A 24305-nucleotide genomic window follows, 5' to 3' on the forward strand; every position below is an offset into this window, starting at 1 on the left:
GTCTGTAATCCATGGCTTCTGTTTGGGGTATGTACGTACGGTCAGTGTGGGGACAACGTCATCAATGCACTTATTGATGAAGCCAGTGACATGTGGTGTAGTCAGAAAATTCCAGAATATATTCCAGTCTGTGCTATCAAAACAGTCCTGTAGTTTAGCATCTGCTTCATCTGAACACTTTTTTATTGACTGAGTCACTGGTGCTTCCTGCTTACATTTTTGCTTGTAAGCAGGAATCAGGAAGATAGAATTATGGTCAGATTTGCCAAATGGAGGGCGAGGGAGAGCTTTGTATGCGTCTCTGTGTGTGGAGTAAAGGTGGTCTAGAGTTTTTTTTCCCTCTGGTTGCACATTTGACATGCTGACAGAAATGAGGTAAAACGGATTTAAGTTTCCCTGCATTAAAGTCGCCGGCCACTAGGAGCGCCGCCTCTGGATGAGCATTTTCCTGTTTGCTTATGGCGGTATACAGCTCATTGAGTGCGGTCTTAGTGCCAGCATCTGTCTGTGGTGGTATGTAGAAAGCTATGAAAAATACAGATGAAAACTCTCTAGGTAGATAGTGTGGTCTACAGCTACTCTACCTCAGGCGAGCAAAACCTTGAGGCTTCCTTAGATATTGTGCCCCAGCTGTTGTTTACAAATATACATTGTCTTACCAGAGGCTGTTGTTCTATCCTGCTGATACAGTGTATAACCCACCAGCTGTATGTTATTCATGTCGTCGTTCAGCCACAACTCAGTGAAACATAAGATATTACAGTTTTTAATGTCCCGGTGGTAGGATATACGTGCTTTTAGTTCATCCAGCGATTGTATGTTGGCCAGTAGTACGGATGGCAAAGGCAGATTAGCCACTCATCGGCGGATCTTCACAAGGCACCCCAATCTCTTTCCGCGATACCTCTTGCGTTTTTTTTCTCCTGCGAATGACGGGGATGAGGGCCTGTTCGAGTGTCTGGAGTAAATCCCTCTCGTCCGACTCATTAAAGAGAGTTAACTATATTATAAATACTCTGTTAAAAGAAAGGTGTAGAATATACTATAGTAGTGTAGTGTGTTTGTAGACTGTAGTATACTGTAGTATTTACTGCAGTTTTTTTGTTTTATTATCTTCCACAAAGAAGTGGAGGCTTTCACCTTGAGCAAACCTACTGGAGAAATACTAAAAGAGCTAATTTTCCATAACCTGTAGGTAGATAGGACTGGGGTGTGAACACATACTGTAGGTCAGCGCTTCTGCTCTGTTCTACTTATAGGGAACACAATATATGGTCTATACTTGGCATGTCGGTTTCTCACTTATAGGTGGCACAAATTGGGATATGGGGGAGGGGAATGGTTAGGGTATATGCAAGATAAATACATTAGTATTTGCTATAGTTAAAAGTGTAGTGTTTTTGCGGACTGTAGTATTTTGGGGAATAATACTACAACATTCTATAGTTAGGATACTCGAGGGATACTACAGTGTGTAGTATAGTATTCTACAGTATACTACAGTCTACTACAGAATTATATAGTAAGTACTGTAGTATTCTATGGTAAACTGTAGGTTTTTTTTCATGTTGGTGAGTGTGTGTGTGTTTGTGTGTAGGAGATTTTAGTCCCTCTCAGGACAGGGCTCTGTGTCGCCTTACAGATAGAATATCAGCCCACCATCTGTTCTATCCACTAACAGAGGTTTCACTGTGCTGGAACCAGAGACCAGCTACACTTATTATTATGGGTTATTATAGGAAGTCAGGACACACGTTACTGTAGATGTGTGTGTTGTTCTTTGTTTAAGCTATCCTAAGCATCGTTTATCATAATTTATCATCACATGATAATCATTTTTATTATCTCACTCCATTCACACATTCATCCATAGTAAAGAAAGAACTATGAATGTAATGTTAAGTGGTGATTGAGGTGGTTGAATGGAGCGGAATTAGTGTTTCAATACGTCTTCTACAGTTTTTTTCTTTGCTGTTGAATAACTGCTCTTTTCTGGAGCGGTGGTATTTTCTCTCCGGGCATATCCCCGCTTCCGTTCAGGCTCGCCGAAGTGTGAAGTCATTTCTTTTCCCAGGAAACTAGCGGGTGGGTTAAAGAAAGGGAGGAAGCAGTAGTTATGAATATGCTAATGAGAGAGGTGCTTCCAGTAGAAATATGCATTACATTAAAATAAAAAGAGGTGGGGAGAAATGTGATAGTTGAGGCAGCTAGGCTTATTAGGTGAATTCCCCCTTCATAATTTTATGTGCATACATTTTTTTCTTTCTCAGCAGCAAAATGTTTCACTTTCTAAGCTTTTGGCATGTTCTCTAATTATGCCCCCACCCCTTGTACACAAGGCTATTTTGCTCCCAACCAAATTTGGGATCTTGTGTTACCGTAACACCCCCATCCCCCACCCCCTTCCTTACCAAATAACACAAGATGTCTGACAAAAAAAGCTAAACTAAAAAACACCCTCTCCCCTGGCTTTCCAGTGGTGTCTGCCACCTGGAGTCTCTCTATTAACCCTGGGTAGAGAGCTTGGCTCAGCCTCAGTCACAGAGCTGCTGTCAACTAGCAACAAATGAACCTGTTTCTCTCTCAAACAAGAGACTGGAGAACAATAGAGATGCAGAGCAAGAGGGCTGACACCATGAGACATAGTGGTGTCTACAGGGCTAGTGGTGTCTACAGGGCTGACACCATGAGACATAGTGGTGTCTACAGGGCTGACACCATGAGACATAGTGGTGTCTACAGGGCTGACACCATGAGACATAGTGGTGTCGACAGGGCTGACAGCGTGAGACATAGTGGTGTCTACAGGGTGCGTTGTAGACTGAGTGATGGAGGGCAATGAGAGAGGCACATGCGCACACACACACACACACACACACACACACACACACACACACACACACACACACACACACACACACACACACACACACACACACACACACACACACACACACACACACACACACACACACAGTACAAGCCAGCTACAGGCCCTAGAAGTACCCTGTAATGGCCTGCCAGCTTGAGCCAGTGTGTGTCCGTTCGGTACGATGGTTCGCTAATAAAACAGCAGGGTGCCCCCATCCACCCTGCACCGCACCCTGCACCGTCCAGTCAGACCTGAGTTCAACCAGTATTACTATCCTTGCACCGTCCAGTCAGACCTGAGTTCAACCAGTATTACTATCCCTGCACCGTCCAGTCAGACCTGAGTTCAACCAGTATTACTATCCCTGCACCGTCCAGCCAGACCTGAGTTCAACCAGTATTACTACCCCTGCACCGTCCAGTCAGACCTGAGTTCAACCAGTATTACTATCCCTGCACCGTCCAGCCAGACCTGAGTTCAACCAGTATTACTATCCCTGCACCGTCCAGCCAGACCTGAGTTCAACCAGCATTACTATCCCTGCACCGTCCAGCCAGACCTGAGTTCAACCAGTATTACTATCCCTGCACCGTCCAGCCAGACCTGAGTTCAACCAGTATTACTATCCCTGCACCGTCCAGTCAGACCTGAGTTCAACCAGTATTACTGTCCCTGCACCGTCCAGCCAGACCTGAGTTCAACCAGTATTACTATCCCTGCACCGTCCAGTCAGACCTGAGTTCAACCAGTATTACTATCCCTGCACCGTCCAGTCAGACCTGAGTTCAACCAGCATTACTATCCCTGCACCGTCCAGTCAGACCTGAGTTCAACCAGTATTACTATCCCTGCACCGTCCAGTCAGACCTGAGTTCAACCAGTATTACTATCCCTGCACCGTCCAGTCAGACCTGAGTTCAACCAGTATTACTGTCCCTGCACCGTCCAGCCAGACCTGAGTTCAACCAGTATTACTATCCCTGCACCGTCCAGTCAGACCTGAGTTCAACCAGTATTACTGTCCCTGCACCGTCCAGCCAGACCTGAGTTCAACCAGTATTACTATCCCTGCACCGTCCAGCCAGACCTGAGTTCAACCAGTATTACTATCCCTGCACCGTCCAGTCAGACCTGAGTTCAACCAGTATTACTATCCCTGCACCGTCCAGTCAGACCTGAGTTCAACCAGTATTACTATCCCTGCACCGTCCAGCCAGACCTGAGTTCAACCAGTATTACTATCCCTGCACCGTCCAGCCAGACCTGAGTTCAACCAGTATTACTATCCCTGCACCGTCCAGCCAGACCTGAGTTCAACCAGTATTACTATCCCTGCACCGTCCAGTCAGACCTGAGTTCAACCAGTATTACTATCCCTGCACCGTCCAGTCAGACCTGAGTTCAACCAGTATTACTATCCCTGCACCGTCCAGTCAGACCTGAGTTCAACCAGTATTACTATCCCTGCACCGTCCAGTCAGACCTGAGTTCAACCAGTATTACTATCCCTGCACCGTCCAGCCAGACCTGAGTTCAACCAGTATTACTATCCCTGCACCGTCCAGCCAGACCTGAGTTCAACCAGTATTACTATCCCTGCACCGTCCAGCCAGACCTGAGTTCAACCAGTATTACTATCCCTGCACCGTCCAGTCAGACCTGAGTTCAACCAGTATTACTATCCCTGCACCGTCCAGCCAGACCTGAGTTCAACCAGTATTACTATCCCTGCACCGTCCAGCCAGACCTGAGTTCAACCAGTATTACTATCCCTGCACCGTCCAGCCAGACCTGAGTTCAACCAGTATTACTATCCCTGCACCGTCCAGTCAGACCTGAGTTCAACCAGTATTACTATCCCTGCACCGTCCAGCCAGACCTGAGTTCAACCAGTATTACTATCCCTGCACCGTCCAGCCAGACCTGAGTTCAACCAGTATTACTATCCCTGCACCGTCCAGTCAGACCTGAGTTCAACCAGTATTACTATCCCTGCACCGTCCAGTCAGACCTGAGTTCAACCAGTATTACTATCCCTGCACCGTCCAGTCAGACCTGAGTTCAACCAGTATTACTATCCCTGCACCGTCCAGCCAGACCTGAGTTCAACCAGTATTACTATCCCTGCACCGTCCAGCCAGACCTGAGTTCAACCAGTATTACTATCCCTGCACCGTCCAGCCAGACCTGAGTTCAACCAGTATTACTATCCCTGCACCGTCCAGCCAGACCTGAGTTCAACCAGTATTACTATCCCTGCACCGTCCAGTCAGACCTGAGTTTAACCAGTATTACTATCCCTGCACCGTCCAGTCAGACCTGAGTTCAACTAGTATTACTATCCCTACACCGTCCAGCCAGACCTGAGTTCAACCAGTATTACTATCCCTGCACCGTCCAGTCAGACCTGAGTTCAACCAGTATTACTATCCCTGCACCGTCCAGCCAGACCTGAGTTCAACCAGTATTACTATCCCTGCACCGTCCAGCCAGACCTGAGATCAACCAGTATTACTATCCCTAAACCGTCCTGCCAGACCTGAGTTCAACCAGTATTACTATCCCTGCACCGTCCAGCCAGACCTGAGTTCAACCAGTATTACTATCCCTGCACCGTCCAGCCAGACCTGAGTTCAACCAGTATTACTATCCCTGCACCGTCCAGCCAGACCTGAGTTCAACCAGTATTACTATCCCTGCACCGTCCAGTCAGACCTGAGTTCAACCAGTATTACTATCCCTACACCGTCCAGCCAGACCTGAGTTCAACCAGTATTACTATCCCTGCACCGTCCAGCCAGACCTGAGTTCAACCAGTATTACTATCCCTGCACCGTCCAGTCAGACCTGAGTTCAACCAGTATTACTATCCCTGCACCGTCCAGTCAGACCTGAGTTCAACCAGTATTACTATCCCTGCACCTTCCGGCCAGACCTGAGTTCAACCAGTATTACTATCCCTGCACCGTCCAGCCAGACCTGAGTTCAACCAGTATTACTATCCCTGCACCGTCCAGCCAGACCTGAGTTCAACCAGTATTACTATCCCTGCACCGTCCAGTCAGACCTGAGTTCAACCAGTATTACTATCCCTGCACCGTCCAGCCAGACCTGAGTTCAACCAGTATTACTATCCCTGCACCGTCCAGCCAGACCTGAGTTCAACCAGTATTACTATCCCTGCACCGTCCAGCCAGACCTGAGTTCAACCAGTATTACTATCCCTGCACCGTCCAGCCAGACCTGAGTTCAACCAGTATTACTATCCCTGCACCGTCCAGTCAGACCTGAGTTCAACCAGTATTACTATCCCTGCACCGTCCAGTCAGACCTGAGTTCATCTAGTATTACTATCCCTAAACCGTCCAGTCAGACCTGAGTTCAACCAGTATTACTATCCCTGCACCGTCCAGTCAGACCTGAGTTCAACCAGTATTACTATCCCTGCACCGTCCAGCCAGACCTGAGTTCAACCAGTATTACTATCCCTGCACCGTCCAGCCAGACCTGAGTTCAACCAGTATTACTATCCCTAAACCGTCCTGCCAGACCTGAGTTCAACCAGTATTACTATCCCTGCACCGTCCAGCCAGACCTGAGTTCAACCAGTATTACTATCCCTGCACCGTCCAGCCAGACCTGAGTTCAACCAGTATTACTATCCCTGCACCGTCCAGCCAGACCTGAGTTCAACCAGTATTACTATCCCTGCACCGTCCAGCCAGACCTGAGTTCAACCAGTATTACTATCCCTGCACCGTCCAGCCAGACCTGAGTTCAACCAGTATTACTATCCCTGCACCGTCCAGCCAGACCTGAGTTCAACCAGTATTACTATCCCTGCACCGTCCAGCCAGACCTGAGTTCAACCAGTATTACTATCCCTGCACCGTCCAGCCAGACCTGAGTTCAACCAGTATTACTATCCCTGCACCATCCAGCCAGACCTGAGTTCAACCAGTATTACTATCCCTGCACCGTCCAGCCAGACCTGAGTTCAACCAGTATTACTATCCCTGCACCGTCCAGCCAGACCTGAGTTCAACCAGTATTACTATCCCTGCACCATCCAGCCAGACCTGAGTTCAACCAGTATTACTATCCCTGCACCTTCCAGCCAGACCTGAGTTCAACCGGTATTACTATCCCTGCACCGTCCAGCCAGACCTGAGTTCAACCAGTATTACTATCCCTGCACCGTCCAGCCAGACCTGAGTTCAACCAGTATTACTATCCCTGCACCGTCCAGCCAGACCTGAGTTCAACCAGTATTACTATCCCTGCACCGTCCAGCCAGACCTGAGTTCAACCAGTATTACTATCCCTGCACCGTCCAGTCAGACCTGAGTTCAACCAGTATTACTATCCCTGCACCGTCCAGTCAGACCTGAGTTCAACCAGTATTACTATCCCTGCACCGTCCAGCCAGACCTGAGTTCAACCAGTATTACTATCCCTGCACCGTCCAGTCAGAACTGAGTTCAACCAGTATTACTATCCCTGCACCGTCCAGCCAGACCTGAGTTCAACCAGTATTACTATCCCTAAACCGTCCAGTCAGACCTGAGTTCAACCAGTATTACTATCCCTGCACCGTCCAGCCAGACCTGAGTTCAACCAGTATTACTATCCCTGCACCGTCCAGTCAGACCTGAGTTCAACCAGTATTACTATCCCTGCACCGTCCAGTCAGACCTGAGTTCAACTAGCATTACAATTCATTTTCCTTTGTCTGCTCTTCATTTAGCTTACCTGGCGCAAAGGAACGAATGGACTAGTTCCAAAAGTGCAAACCCCGACCCAAGACAGGCAGGCTGAATAAAACACTTTCATTTAGAAAGAAAATGAATCAATGTGAACCCATGTTCTGTCCAGTCAACCAGACCCCCCTCCATCACTCTGTGGGTTCCCATAGTATCCCTCTATTCTCCTCTCCTCCTCCACCAATCCCTCCATCACAGAGGAGTATGGTAGAGGGGTAGCTACCCTCTGTCTGAACCCCAGGCTGGGTGACTAATGTGGGCCTAATCGCTGACCCTGTGAGGTCTAATTCAGACACATTGCCTGTGTTATGTGGTGGCTGGGGCTGGTGCTGGCAGGGAGGGATATTGTGTGGCTGTTGTTGTAATGGCAGCAGGGAGATGAATGGAGGAGTAATGATGGTGGGGGGGATCAGGACACAACGGAGATCCTGGCACTGACCAGACCACATTCATTACTCTATCAGGATATCAATCTAAAGAGGGGATAAAACCCAGCCGGAGGGAGGGAGGGAGGGAGCGAGGAGTGTATAAAAAACAGAAGTGAGCATACACACACACACACACACACACACACACACACACACACACACACACACACACACACACACACACACACACACACACACACACATACATACACATACATACATACATACATACATACATACATACATACATACATACATACACTTCCTGGACGTAAGTCCCAACATGGGGTCTTTCATGAGGTAAACAGAGCTAGATGTGTTAACACAAGACAAAGTCCTGTTCAATGTGGTTGTAAGCAGTAGACAATGGCTGACTGAGAAATAATACAACAGACATACTGGAAATGGATGCAGAGGCTTTTCATGGACACTGTTTGTTTGTTTCACCACGACTGACACCAGCCAGAGGGATTTAGTGTAAAGCAAGGAATGTGTCCGCTTTTCTGCTAGCCAATATTTAGAGAGAGAGAAAGAGAGAGAGAGAGAGAGAGAGAGAGACATAAACCCTGATGAGTTCACTTGCCAACATAGTGTGGTGGAGAGATACTATCCAGTTGCCAGTATCCACACGACCACATACCACGTCCAAAAAACAACACGTTTTACACCCCACTGAGACAAAAACCTAGTAATTTATGCATCGCCAGGGCGGTTTGATGTGTGAATGGTTGTTTGGGTGGATAACTGGTGTGTGTGTGTGTTTGTTTGCGTGTGTGTGTACATGCGCGCGTGTGTGCGTCTAGTGTAATTGTATTGTGGTTGCTAGGGCGGCTGGTTAATGGTTTGTTGATGCAGTTTGTCATAACCCACACCATCCGTGGCTGCTTCGGGTGATCCTCTAGCTCTGATAGGCCCATTAGTTATACAGCAGACACAGACACATTGCCCTGCCATGATTTACGATGCTACACAACCCAAACACATTTTTCACACCATGATAGAAACATGAAGAAAACTGTGAAGTTTGCATTCGTTTGTAGGAACATGCAAATGTGAATGCTGAATTACTGTCACTTCTACTACTGTAGTGTGTGTGTGTGTGTGTGTGTGTGTGTGTGTGTGTGTGTGTGTGTGTGTGTGTGTGTGTGTGTGTGTGTGTGTGTGTGTGTGTGTGTGTGTGTGTGTGTGCCTGTGTGTGTGTGCCTGTGTGTGTGTGCCTGTGTGTGTGTGTGCTTGCGTGCCTGTGTGTGTGCTCCTTGATGACGGTATTGGTGCTAAGCGTGTAGCGGGCAACATGGAGATTCTCAGGCATAAACACAGCCTCCAGTCATGGCACCTTGAAAAACACAATAGAAGAGAAATCCCAGATGATTCTCGTTGCCTATTCTACCTTAAATCAGGAGCGTGGAGGATTTCTGAAGTGTATAATGAATGAAAGAAGGACCCTTTTCTTCTATAGTGAAGGAAATAACCTCCCCTGGCTATTATTCACAGAGGCATAATGGGAGAGAAAATTTGATGATGAGACCCATACAGATGTAGGATCGTAATTTGACCAGTTTCTCACAGCAAGAAAATTATCCTTCAGCAACAGGAAATGTGAATTCTTGTGTGGATTATAAATAATGGATTTTTTTTTAAGGGATGATACATTTTAAAGTGGAAATTGCAAACTTTAGAAGCCTTTTAAAATGGACACTTCCTGCAACAACAGGGCATTCAAATTAAGAGCCGACATCTGTAGTGTGTTCTGCAACAACAGATGCTAACCTTTGATTTCCTGTTGTTACATCAGAAGGCCTGGTCGGTGGAGGTGATGGTGACTAGGCTGATCAGACTGTCTGGTTTCATGTCAGTCATGGTTCACTCTCACTCACTCACCCTCCCTCTCTTCTGTCCGGGTGTCTCCACTGCTGCTCCTGGAACTGGGTGGAGGAGTATGGGTTGTTAAGAGAGAGAGAGTGCGAGTGTCTGTGTGTGTGTGTGTGTGAGAGAGAGAGAGAGAAATTAGCTAACAGTGAGCAAACAAGAGAAGAGGGACAGACCAATCTAGAGAGATCAGTGAGAGAGGGAGTGAGTGATGCAGTGAGTTAGTGAGAGAGTGTTATCAGTGTGTTTCCCAGAACACTGCCTCTCTAATCCATCCATATTGTAGTGTGTGATGTTGGCTGGATTGACCAGAGGGTTTTTACATCAGTCCCGGCCTTACATAGATTGTCTTTTTCATGTTTTCATGTGTTTTTTAAATGCAGAACTAATTGATTATTTTCAGCTGTGGTGTAGTAGAGGTCTGTATCTGTGTTACCGTGAAGGACACTCATAACATGGTACACTCATCATCAAGGACACACACACACACACACACACACACACACACACACACACACCAAACACACACACACACACACACACACACACACACACCACCACCATTACCATGAACAGTGATGGCTGTGTTTTAGGGTGTTCCAAAGAGAGCAGACATTTTTATTTATTTATATATTTTACCGTTATTTTAACAGATAAGTTGACTGAGAACACATTCTCATTTACAGCAACAACTTGGGAAATAGTTACAGGGGAGAGGAGGGGGATGAATGAGCCAATTGTAAGACATACTCTATGGAGTGTAAACCCTCCACTTGGATGAGTGTCTAAAATCGCACCCTATTCCCTATATAGTGCACTACTTTTGACTAGGGCCCCCACTATTTATGGAATAGGTTGTCATTTTGGACACACCTCTAGGGTTCTCCAGTCTCAGTTTACCCCCCTCTGTCTGATTAGCATACCTTGTCACTGTGATTAATTGGTGCAAAACAGCTTATAATGGAAATAATTAACCGTCAAATCAAATCAAATTTTATTTGTCACATGTGCCGAATACAACTGGTGTAGACTTTACAATAAAATGAATACACAGGAATGGAGCAACAGTACATACAGGGAGTACCAGTACCAGTAGCAGTACCAGTACCAGTAGCAGATCAATGTGGAGCTATATACAGGGAGTACCAGTACCAGTAGCAGTACCAGTACCAGTACCAGATCAATGTGGAGCTATATACAGGGAGTACCAGTAGCAGTACCAGTACCAGTAGCAGATCAATGTGGAGCTATATACAGGGAGTACCAGTACCAGTACCAGTAGCATATCAATGTGGAGCTATATACAGGGAGTACCAGTACCAGTAGCAGTACCAGTACCAGTACCAGTAGCAGATCAATGTGGAGCTATATACAGGGAGTACCAGTACCAGTACAAGTACCAGTAGCAGTCCCAGTACCAGTAGCAGATCAATGTGGAGCTATATACAGGGAGTACCCTTACCAGTAGCAGTACCAGTAGCATATCAATGTGGAGCTATATACAGGGAGTACCAGTACCAGTAGCAGTACCAGTAGCAGTACCAGTACCAGTAGCAGATCAATGTGGAGCTATATACAGGGAGTACCAGTACCAGTAGCAGTACCAGTACCAGATCAATGTGGAGCTATATACAGGGAGTACCAGTAGCAGTACCAGTACCAGTAGCATATCAATGTGGAGCTATATACAGGGAGTACCAGTACCAGTAGCAGTACCAGTACCAGTACCAGTAGCAGATCAATGTGGAGCTATATACAGGGAGTACCAGTACCAGTACCAGTACCAGTAGCATATCAATGTGGAGCTATATACAGGGAGTACCAGTACCAGTAGCAGTACCAGTACCAGTACCAGTACCAGTAGCAGATCAATGTGGAGCTATATAAAGGGAGTACCAGTACCAGTACCAGTACCAGTAGCATATCAATGTGGAGCTATATACAGGGAGTACCAGTACCAGTACCAGTAGCAGTACCAGTACCAGTAGCAGATCAATGTGGAGCTATATACAGGGAGTACCAGTACCAGTACCAGTACCAGTAGCATATCAATGTGGAGCTATATACAGGGAGTACCAGTACCAGTAGCAGTACCAGTACCAGTACCAGTAGCAGATCAATGTGGAGCTATATACAGGGAGTACCAGTACCAGTACAAGTACCAGTAGCAGTACCAGTACCAGTAGCAGATCAATGTGGAGCTATATACAGGGAGTACCAGTACCAGTAGCAGTACCAGTAGCATATCAATGTGGAGCTATATACAGGGAGTACCAGTACCAGTAGCAGTACCAGTACCAGTACCAGTATTCCACCTCCAGTACAGTAGCATATCAATGTGGAGCTATATACAGGGAGTACCAGTACCAGTAGCAGTACCAGTACCAGTACCAGTAGCAGATCAATGTGGAGCTATATACAGGGAGTACCAGTACCAGTACCAGTACCAGTAGCAGATCAATGTGGAGCTATATACAGGGAGTACCAGTACCAGTAGCAGTACCAGTAGCATATCAATGTGGAGCTATATACAGGGAGTACCAGTACCAGTAGCAGTACCAGTACCAGTACCAGTAGCAGATCAATGTGGAGCTATATACAGGGAGTACCAGTACCAGTACCAGTACCAGTAGCATATCAATGTGGAGCTATATACAGGGAGTACCAGTACCAGTAGCAGTACCAGTACCAGTACCAGTACCAGTAGCAGATCAATGTGGAGCTATATACAGGGAGTACCAGTACCAGTACCAGTACCAGTAGCATATCAATGTGGAGCTATATACAGGGAGTACCAGTACCAGTACCAGTAGCAGTACCAGTACCAGTAGCAGATCAATGTGGAGCTATATACAGGGAGTACCAGTACCAGTACCAGTACCAGTAGCATATCAATGTGGAGCTATATACAGGGAGTACCAGTACCAGTAGCAGTACCAGTACCAGTACCAGTAGCAGATCAATGTGGAGCTATATACAGGAGTACCAGTACCAGTACCAGTAGCATATCAATGTGGAGCTATATACAGGGAGTACCAGTACCAGTAGCAGTACCAGTACCAGTACCAGTAGCAGATCAATGTGGAGCTATATACAGGGAGTACCAGTACCAGTACCAGTAGCAGTACCAGTACCAGTAGCAGATCAATGTGGAGCTAAATACAGGGAGTACCAGTAGCAGTACCAGTAGCAGATCAATGTGGAGCTATATACAGGGAGTATGAGTACAAGTACCAGTAGCAGTACCAGTACCAGATCAATGTGGAGTTATATACAGGGAGTACCAGTACAAGTACCAGTAGCAGTACCAGTACCAGATCAATGTGGAGTTATATACAGGGAGTACCAGTACCAGTATCAGTACCAGTACCAGTAGCAGATCAATGTGGAGCTATATACAGGGAGTACCAGTAGCAGTACCAGTACCAGTACCAGTAGCAGATCAATGTGGAGCTATATACAGGGAGTACCAGTACCATTACCAGTACCAGTAGCAGATCAATGCGGAGCTATATACAGGGAGTACCAGTAGCGGTACCAGTACCAGTAGCAGATCAATGTACAGAGGTACCAGGTATTTGAGGTAGATATGTACATGAAGGCAGGGTAAAGTGACTAGGCATCAGGATAGATAATAATAAGGTATTTGAGGTATTGAGGTGTAAGGTTTTTGAGGTGTGTGAATGTGTGAGAGTTTTGAGTGGAAGTGTCGATGTAGTCTGTGAGTGAATGTGAGAGTATTAATGTAATATGTGAGGGAGTGTGTATGTAGTTTGTATAATGTATATAATCTAGCGAGTGTAGGATAGCATAGGGTCAGTGTGCATAGGGTCAGTGCAAGATAGAGTCAGTGTAGATAGTTTGGGTACCATTAATTGACTATTTAGCAGTCTGGCTTGGGGGTAGAGCCGATGCTCAAATTCCGTTTGCCGGAAGGTACTATTCAACGCTGGTCTGACCAATCGGAATCCATGCTTGAAGATTGTTTTGATCACACGGACTGGGATATGTTACGGGTTGCCTCTGAGAATTACATTGACACATACACAGACACAGTGACTGAGTTCATCAGGAAGTGTATAGGGAATGTTGCTCCCACTGTGACTATTAAAACCTACCCAAACCAGAAACCGTGGATAGATGGCAGCATTCGAGGCAAAACTGAAGGCGCGAACCACCACATTTAACCATGGCAAGGTGACTGAGAATATGGCAGAATACAAACAGTCTAATTATTCCCTACGTAAGTCAATTAAACAGGCAAAATGTCAGTACAGAGACAAAGAGGAGTCGCAATTCACCGGCTCAGACATGAGACGTATGTGGCAGGGTCTACAGACAATCAAGGGGAGGGAAAACCAGCCACGTTGCAGACACCGATGTCTTGCTCCCAGACAAGCTAAACACATTCTTCGCCCGCTTTGAGGATAACACAGTGACACCAATGCGGTCCTCTCCCAAGGACTGTGGGCTCTCAATCTCCGTGGCCAACGAAAGTAAGATATTTAAGGCTGTTAACACTAGCAAGGCTGCCGGTCAGACGGCATCCCTAGCCGTGTCCTTAAAGCATGCGCAGACCAGCTGGCTGGAGTGTTTACGGACATATTCAATCTCTCTCTATCCCAGTCTGCTGTCCACACTTGCTTCAAGATGTCCACCATTGTTGCTGTACCCAAGAAAGCAAAGGTAACTGAACTAAATGTATCTCGCCCCGTAGCACTCACGTCTGTCATGAAGTGCTTTGAGAGGCTAGTTAAGGATCATATCACCTCCATCTTACCTGATATCCTAGACCCACTTCAATTTGCATAACGCCCCAATGATACAATCGCCATCACACTGCACACTGCCCTATCCCATCTGGACAAGAGGAATACCTATGTAAAAATGCTGTTCATTGACTATAACTCAACCTTCAACAACATAGCACCCTCCAAGCTCATCATTAAGCTTGGGGCCCTGGGTCAGAACCCCGCCCTGTGCAACTGGATCCTGGACATCCTTACGGGCCGCCCCCAGGTCATGAAGGTAGGAAACAACACCTCCACTTCGCTGATCGTCAACACAGTGGCCCCTACAACAGTAGTAGGCCTGATTACCAACAGTGACGAGACAGTCTACAGGGAGGAAATGAGGGCCCTGAAGGAGTGGTGACAGGAAAATAACCTCTCCCTCAACGTCAACAAAACGAAGGAGCTGATAGTGGACAGAAGAGGGAGTTTGTTTGTCCACCCGCCTCTTGAGGATTGACCACAAGTTCTCAATGGGATTATGGTCTGGGGAGTGGACCCAAAATATCGATGTTTTGTTCCCTGGATGGTTGGGAGAAGATGCTCTCTGAGGATGTGTTGGTACCATTCTTTATTCATGGCTGTGTTCTTAGGCAAAATTATGAGTGAGCCCACTCCCTTGGCTGAGAAGCAACCCCACACATGAATGGTCTCAGGATGCTTTACTGTTGGCATGACACAGGACTGATGGTAGCGCTCACCTTGTCTTCTCCGGACAAGCTTTTAACCGGATGCCCCAAACAATCGGAAAGGGGATTCATCAGAGAAAATGACTTTACCCCAGTCCTCAGCAGTCCAATCCCTGTACCTTTTGCAGAATGTCAGTCTGTCCCTGATGTTTTCCTGGAGATAAATGGCTTCTTTGCTGCCCTTCTTGACACCAGGCCATCCTCCAAAAGTCTTTGCCTCACTGTGCGTGCAGATGCACTCACACCTGCCTGCTGCCATTCCTGAGCAAGCTCTGTATTGGTGGTGCCCCGATCCCGCAGCTGAATCAATTTTAGGAGATGGTCCTGGCGCTTGCTGGACTTTCTTGGGTGCCCTGAAGTCTTCTTCACAACAATTGAACTGCTCTCCTTGAAGTTCTTGATGATCCGATAAATGGTTGATTTAGGTGCAATCTTACTGGCAGCAATATCCTTGCCTGTGAAGCCCTTTTTGTGCAAAACAATGATGACGGCACGTGTTTCCGTGCAGGTAACCATGGTTGACAGAGGAAGAACAATGATTCCAAGCACCACCCTCCTTTTGAACCTTCCAGTCTGTTATTCGAACTCAATCAGCATGACAGAGTGATCTCCAGTCTTGTCCTCGTCAACACTCACACCTGTGTTAACGAGATAATCACTGACATGATGTCAGCTGGTCCATTTGTGGCAAGGCTGAAATGCAGTGGAAATGTTTTTGGGGGATTCAGTTCATTTGCATGGCAAAGAGGGACTTTGCAATTAATTGCAATTCATCTGATAACTCTTCATAACATTCTGGAATATATGTAAATTGCCATCATACAATCTGAGGCAGCAGACCTTGTGAAAATTTCTATTTGTGTCATTCTCAAAACTTTTGGCCACGACTGCATACTGTATTCTATTCTACTCTATTTTAACCATTGCCACTCCGACATTGCTCATCCCAATATTTATATATTTCTTAATTCCATTCTTTTACTTTTAGATTTCTGTGTATTGTTGTGAATTGTTAGATACTACTGCACTGTTGGAGCTAGGAACACAAGAATTTCGATACACATATTTAGCAGATGTTATTGCAAGTGTAAGTGACCAATAAAATTTGATTTGAACAGTCTATGGCTTGGGGTAGCTGGTGTCTTTGGCAATTGTTCGGCATTCCTCTGACACCGCCTGATATAGAGGTCCTGGATGGCAGGTGGCTTGTCCCCAGTGATGTACTGGGCTGTCCGCACCACCCTCTGTAGCACTTTGCGGTCAAGGGCAGTGCATTTGCCATATCAAGCAGTGATGAAGCCAGTCAAAATGCTCTCGATGGTGCAGCTGTAGAACTTTTTGAGGATCCGAGGGTCCATGTCAATTCTTTTCAGCCTCCAATGGGGAGGAGTTGCTGCTGTGCCCTCTTCACAACTGTGTGGGTCTGTGTGGAGTGGACCATGTTAAGTCCTTAGTGATGTGGATGCCAAGGAACTTGAAATTCTCAACCTGCTCCACAACAGCCCAGTTGATGTGGATGGAGGCGTGTTCTCCTTTCATTCTCCTATAGTCCACGATCAGCTCTTTTGTCTTACTGACGTTTAGGGAGAAGTTGTCACACACCCCTGAGTGGCCCCCGTGTTGAGAGTCAGCGTGGCGGAGGTGTTGTTGCCTACCCTCACCACCTGGGGTCGGCCCGTCCGGAAATCCAGGATCCAGTTTCAGAAGGAGGGGTTCAGTCCCAGGTCCCTAGCTTGGTGATGAGTTTGGATGGGACTACTGTATGGTGATGAACGCTGAGCTGTAGTCTATGAACAGCATACTCAAATAGTTATTTCCTCTCTTGTCCAGGTGGGAGATGGCAGTGTGAAGTGCAATTGAGATTGCATCATCTGTAGATCTGTTGGGGTGCTGTGTGAATTGGAGTGGGTCTAGGATGATGGTGTTTATGTGTGTCATGACCAGCCTTTCAAAGCACTTCATAATTATAGATGTAAGTGCTACAGGGCAATATTAATTTAGGCAGGTTACCTTGGAGCTCTTGGGAACAGAGACAATGGTGGTCAGTTTGAAACCTGTTGGGATTACAGACAAGGATAGATTGAAAATGACTGTGAAGACACTTGCCAGCTGGTCTGCACATACTTTCAGAATACGCCCTGGTATTCTGTCTGTGATTGTTCCGGAATTGTGAATGTTAACCTGTTTAATTGGTTTTGCTCACATCGGCCATGGAGAGAGAGATCACACAGTCGTCAGGAAGAACTGGGGCTTCCTCCTAGCAAGCAAAAGGCATTTAGCTCGTTCGGGAGTTCTGCATTGCTGAGCAACTCATGGCTGGGTTTCCCTTTGTAAACCGTTATCGTCTGTAAGCCCTGCCACATACGAGTGTTGGAGACAGGGTATTAGGGATTCCACCTTCCTCCTATATTTAGTCATTTAGCAGTCTCCCACTAATAATGTTTTGAAGTGTAACAGGAAATGCAATCGATGCATGAGTTATTAAACACTACACTGTATCCTCCCTCGAAACACAACTTTCCTAGTAAGCCACAGGCAGTGTTGGGTCCCTAGTTCGAATCCTCGAGCTGACAAGGTGAAACATCTGTCGATGTGCCCTGAGCAAGGCACTTAACCCTAATTGCTCCAGGGTTGCTGTTGATAACGGCTGACCCTCCGTGACCCCACTCTCCGAGGGTATCATGACACAAGGTGAGACCCAGATGCAGTTACAGGAGGCAGATGGTTGGAGTCTTACAATGTTTATTAACCCAAAAAGGGGTAGGCAAGAGAATGGTCGTGTACAGGCAAAAGGTCAAAACCAAGTCAGAGTCCAATAGGTACCAAAGGGCAGGCAGATTCAAGGTCAGGGCAGGCAGGATGATCAGGCAGGCGGGAAAGTAGTCCAGAGTCTGGCAGGGGTCAAAACCGGGAAGACTAGCAAAGAGAATAGAAAAGGAGTACGGGGGAAAACAAGCTGGTTGACTTGACTAAACATACAAGACGAACAGCCACAGAGAGACAGGAAACACAGGGATAAATACACTGGGGAAAAGAAACGACACCTGGAGGGGTGGAGACAATCACAGGGACAGGTGAAACAGATCAGGGCGTAACAGAGGGAAAGGTAAATAAAGGCTGTAGGACAGGGTTCCCACGCATAATAGAGAGACGTGGTTGTATAAAAATGTAAGCAAGGTTTGAAATGATGTTTCAATCAAATATTATATCTGTTTTGGCTTCTTGTGATCAACGGTCTACAAAAATCATTCCGTAACTGATTCTAGTTGATGATCCCTGATGTAGCAGAAGAGACTGGGGCTAAATATAGTGATTTCAGAAAGGTCGACAGAGTAATTATATGAATCACCTCTGATCTCTCTGCTCTCTGCTCTTCGCTTCATCCATTTCGCTCTAATGACACTAACGAGAAGCTTCATTAGCTTTTAAGAAAGTATTACTGCCCAGATACCAGCCCTTTTAAAGCAGTTTCACCCAGACAGTACATAGAGCTGCAGTTGTTGGGTGCTAACGTTGGAGTTTTCCAACAAACAAAACAAATTCTGATAGGAATATGAACATTTCACTTTAGCCCATTTTCACTTTTGACAAAATTCTTGTCTATGTATAAGCAGTGTCAGATCTGCATAGTGGCTACCTTCCCCATGCAGTACTAGGATCAGTCTGGTTGAGGATGCAGTACTAGGATCAGTCTGGTTGAGGATGCAGTACTAGGATCAGTCTGGTTGAGGATGCAGTACTAGGATCAGTCTGGTTGAGGATGCAGTACTAGGATCAGTCTGGTTGAGGATGCAGTACTAGGATCAGTCTGGTTGAGGATGCAGTACTAGGATCAGTCTGGTTGAGGATGCAGTACTAGGATCAGTCTGGTTGAGGATGCAGTACTAGGATCAGTTTATTTTAGGTAGTGGCTACTTTCCCCATGCTGTGCTAGGATAATTTTGGGTTTTGCCCTAGCACTACAAAGCTGATTAAAAAACAACTGATCATCAAGCTTTGATGACTTGAATCAGCTGTGTAGTGCTAGGGCAAAAAAACGAAACGAGTTTGGGAAACCCTGCCCTATACTCTGCCTGCCATTCTGATTTATGAAACCCTCATCTCTCTCATATTGGAACCGGTTGCCATATTGTGTCAAGACACTGTTATTATTGAAATGAGACAGATTCCAGACTTCCCCAGTCAGATGAGATAGGACTCATTCTCAATACGCTGTTGACTAAATTAGGTTTGGAGATTGTTTGGCACTGGCCAGCTGAGCATCTCTCCGTTCATCATCATGGAAATAAAATCCATCATCCTGTGTCTGTCGCCATCCCGTGTCTGTCGGGATCCCTTGTCTTTCGACATCCTGTGTCTGTATCGATCCCGTGTCTGTCGCAATCCCATGTCTGTCGCGATCCCGTGTCTGTCGCGATCCTGTGTCTGTCACCATCCCGTGTCTGTCGCGATCCCGTGTCTGTCGACATCCCGTGTCTGTTGCCATCCCGTGTCTGTCGTCATCCGGTGTCTGTCGTCATCGCAATATTGGATATCCATTATTAGAAAAAAATATCCGAACTTCAATTAAATCAGAGGGTACAAAGATCAAGTTAATTGTACTCTTACCGATGCTGTTGAGCATCCCAAACAGCAACCTATTCACTTTACAGTGCACTACATTTCACCAGAGCCTGGTCAAAAGTAGCGCGCTATATAGGGACTAGGGGGGCCATTTGGAACACAGTATTTTTAGGAGAGGAGAAGCATATGGTCCCTGCTGAATAGACTGTCTGGTTCTCTAGAGGAAACCGCCTGCTGTTCTCATTGTGTTGCAGTCTATTGTAATCTCTTTCAATATGCAGAGGAACTGTCTATCTAAACAACCAGCAGCCGCGGTTTGATGCTGTTAGGGTTGACGTAATGCAGGTTTAAGCTGTGTGTGTGTGTGTGTGTGTGTGTGTGTGTGTGTGTGTGTGTGTGTGTGTGTGTGTGTGTGTGTGTGTGTGTGTGTGTGTGTGTGTGTGTGTGCGTGCGTGCGTGCGTGCGGTGTGTGTGTGTGCGTGCGTGATTGTTTCCATTAGCTCACAAATACATGCTATCTGTCAGCCGTAGCTGCGAGGTTGAGAGGTTTCCATCAAGCTCTTATCTTAATGTGCCCCCCGACACACACACACACACACACACACACCCACACACACACACACACCCCCACCACACACACACACACACACACACACACACACTTATCTACTTATCTCACCTGTTCATATCGACAACAGGCAACAACATTTAGCCATCTTAGTGGATAAGATCGTGTGCTGCAAGTGTGATGTCATTAAAGAGGGTATTCTATTTTTACTCAATCCTCTGGTCCACTTGGCGCTCAAGGGTAGTCTATGTAACACATGAAGAGTTTACTGTCTGTAGGGCCACATCACTGGATACCAGTCTATGTAACACATGAAGAGTTTACTGTCTGTAGGGCCACATCACTGGATACCAGTCTATGTAACACAGGAAGAGTTTACTGTCTGTAGGGCCACATCACTAGATACCAGTCTATGTAACACATGAAGAGTTTACTGTCTGTAGGGCCACATCACTGGATACCAGTCTATGTAACACAGGAAGAGTTTACTGTCTGTAGGGCCACATCACTGGATACCAGTCTATGTAACACAGGAAGAGTTTACTGTCTGTAGGGCCACATCAATGGATACCAGTCTATGTAACACATGAAGAGTTTAATGTCTGTAGGGCCACATCACTGGATACCAGTCTATGTAACACATGAAGAGTTTAATGTCTGTAAACAGGATAACGTCCCATAGACTGTAGTGGAGCATCACTGGCTAACGTATTCTGCTCTTATCTTGAGATAGCAGACCTCAACAGGAAAGGCTGCAGACGAGGCTGGCTCTCAACCAGAGCTACATAGGACAGGTCTATTGATGAAATCATTTGACATTTTACTTGAGTAGCCTGATATTATTAAGGTCTATAATCAATATAAGACTACTACCCTGATGGCCCTGTCTCCTGTCAGGGTCTCTTCCTGACCCTCACACCCTGTGGTAGACCACAATAACTACTGACCTTCACAGACTGGTGTTGGGGAAGACAAGAGCTCTCACTTCAAACACACACAGGTCCATGGGGGCTATGTTGTATTGACATCAGTAACCTTTACCTCGAGGGAACCAGGAAGTACCTCATGTGGTGTTCTCTGTATGTTTCCTTACCGTATGAGACGAGATACAGTATGTCTGTGTGTACGTTTCAGGTTACACACAATAGGAAGCTGTGTTGACGTTACGAGAAAGCAAGCTTCAATCAAAAAGGCATTACTCTCAGACATCAAACCAGTCTTCAAACCGATGACAATACCATAGATACAATATCAATGGAAAGCCCACATAGACTTCAGAAAACGCTCCTCATCCATCATGCTTTTGGGCTGACTGATTTCCTCTTCTCAGCTCTTCTGACAGTTGTATCCTCACCTCAGAGAGAGAGAGAGCGAGAGCGGGAGAGCGAGGGCGAGCGAGAGCGAGCGAGAGCGAGAGCGAGCGAGAGCGAGAGCGAGAGAGAGCGAGAGAGAGAGAGAGATCAGTCAGCCTAAAAGCATGATGGAGGATGTTTATTATCTATTTCACTTGCTTTGGCAATATAAGCATATTTCCCATGCCAATAAAGCCCCTTAAATGTCATTGAGAGAGAGCACAGAGATCAAAACATCACAGTTCACAGATGGTCTTTGCTGTATTGCTGTGTGCTGAACCAGGCAGTAACTCTGTGAGTGTCTAGCTCAGGTCAAATAAGATACCTTTTATTTCTCTATTAGTGGTTAGCCACAGGGTTTTGTTTTCTTCTGTCTTTGCTGTATGCTGATCTTGGCAAGAACTCTGATAGTCAGTCAGGAGATCTAACAGTCAGTCAGGAGATCTAACAGTCTGTCAGGTGAGAGTAACTCAGGAGATCTAACAGTCAGTCAGGAGATCTAACAGTCTGTCAGGTGAGAGTAGCTCAGGAGATCTAACAGTCTGTCAGGAGATCTAACAGTCAGTCAGGAGATCTAACAGTCAGTCAGGAGATCTAACAGTCAGTCAGGTGAGAGTAGCTCAGGAGATCTAACAGTCAGTCAGGTGAGAGTAGCTCAGGAGATCCAACAGCCAGTCAGGAGATCTAACAGTCAGTCAGGAGATCTAACAGTCAGTCAGGTGAGAGTAGTTCAGCAGATCTAACAGTCAGTCAGGAGATCTAACAGTCAGTCAGGTGAGAGTAGCTCAGGAGATCTAACAGTCAGTCAGGAGATCTAACAGTCAGTCAGGAGATCTAACAGTTTGTCAGGTAAGGGTAGCTCAGGAGATCTAACAGTCAGTCAGGAGATCTAACAGTCTGTCAGGTGAGAGTAGCTCAGGAGATCTAACAGTCAGTCAGGAGATCTAACAGTCTGTCAGGTGAGAGTAGCTCAGGAGATCTAACAGTCTGTCAGGAGATCCAACAGTCTGTCAGGTGAGAGTAGCTCAGGAGATCTAACAGTCAGTCAGGAGATCTAACAGTCTGTCAGGTGAGAGTAGCTCAGGAGATCTAACAGTCAGTCAGGAGATCTAACAGTCAGTCAGGAGATCTAACAGTCTGTCAGGTCAGAGTAGCTCAGGAGATCTAACAGTCAGTCAGGAGATCTAACAGTCAGTCAAGAGATCTAACAGTCTGTCAGGTAAGGGTAGCTCAGGAGATCTAACAGTCAGTCAGGAGATCTAACAGTCAGTCAGGAGATCTAACAGTCTGTCAGGTAAGGGTAGCTCAGGAGATCTAACAGTCAGTCAGGAGATCTAACAGTCTGTCAGGTAAGGGTAGCTCAGGAGATCTAACAGTCAGTCAGGAGATCTAACAGTCAGTCAGGAGATCTAACAGTCAGTCAGGAGATCTAACAGTCAGTCAGGAGATCTAACAGTCAGTCAGGTGAGAGTAGCTCAGGAGATCTAACAGTCTGTCAGGAGATCTAACAGTCAGTCAGGAGATCTAACAGTCAGGTGAGAGTAGCTCAGGAGATCTAACAGTCTGTCAGGTAAGGGTAGCTCAGGAGATCTAACAGTCAGTCAGGAGATCTAACAGTCAGTCAGGAGATCTAACAGTCAGTCAGGAGATCTAACAGTCAGTCAGGAGATCTAACAGTCAGTCAGGTGAGAGTAGCTCAGGAGATCTAACAGTCTGTCAGGAGATCTAACAGTCAGTCAGGAGATCTAACAGTCAGTCAGGAGATCTAACAGTCAGTCAGGTGAGAGTAGCTCAGGAGATCTAACAGTCTGTCAGGAGATCTAACAGTCAGTCAGGTGAGAGTAGCTCAGGAGATCTAACAGTCTGTCAGGAGATCTAACAGTCAGTCAGGGAGATCTAACAGTCAGGTGAGAGTAGCTCAGGAGATCTAACAGTCTGTCAGGAGATCTAATAGTCAGTCAGGAGATCTAACAGTCAGTCAGGTGAGAGTAGCTCAGGAGATCTAACAGTCTGTCAGGAGATCTAACAGTCAGTCAGGAGATCTAACAGTCAGGTGAGAGTAGCTCAGGAGATCTAACAGTCTGTCAGGAGATCTAATAGTCAGTCAGGAGATCTAACAGTCAGTCAGGTGAGAGTAGCTCAGGAGATCTAACAGTCTGTCAGGAGATCTAACAGTCAGTCAGGAGATCTAACAGTCAGTCAGGTGAGAGTAGCTCAGGAGATCTAACAGTCAGTCAGGTGAGAGCTAACTCAGGAGATCTAACAGTCCACTCAGGAGATCTAACAGTCAGTCAGGAGATCTAACAGTCTGTCAGGTGAGAGTAGCTCAGGAGATCTAACAGTCTGTCAGGAGATCTAACAGTCAGTCAGGAGATCTAACAGTCTGTCAGGAGATCTAACAGTCTGTCAGG

General features: G+C 46.4%; 1 non-coding gene and 1 pseudogene across 1 annotated transcript; one reads left to right on the forward strand and one right to left on the reverse strand.

Moving 5' to 3' along the window:
- Positions 1–24305, forward strand: part of LOC123743823 (PDZ domain-containing RING finger protein 4-like) — an 86730-nt pseudogene that overhangs the window by 29112 nt on the left and 33313 nt on the right.
- On the reverse strand, positions 1129–1183 carry LOC123743876 (U7 small nuclear RNA). Its single transcript, XR_006770728.1, has one exon. It is a non-coding gene; the product is annotated as a U7 small nuclear RNA (small nuclear RNA).

This window comes from Salmo salar, chromosome ssa07 (assembly GCF_905237065.1).
Source record: "Salmo salar chromosome ssa07, Ssal_v3.1, whole genome shotgun sequence".
In the NCBI taxonomy this organism is placed as follows: Eukaryota; Metazoa; Chordata; class Actinopteri; order Salmoniformes; family Salmonidae; genus Salmo; species Salmo salar.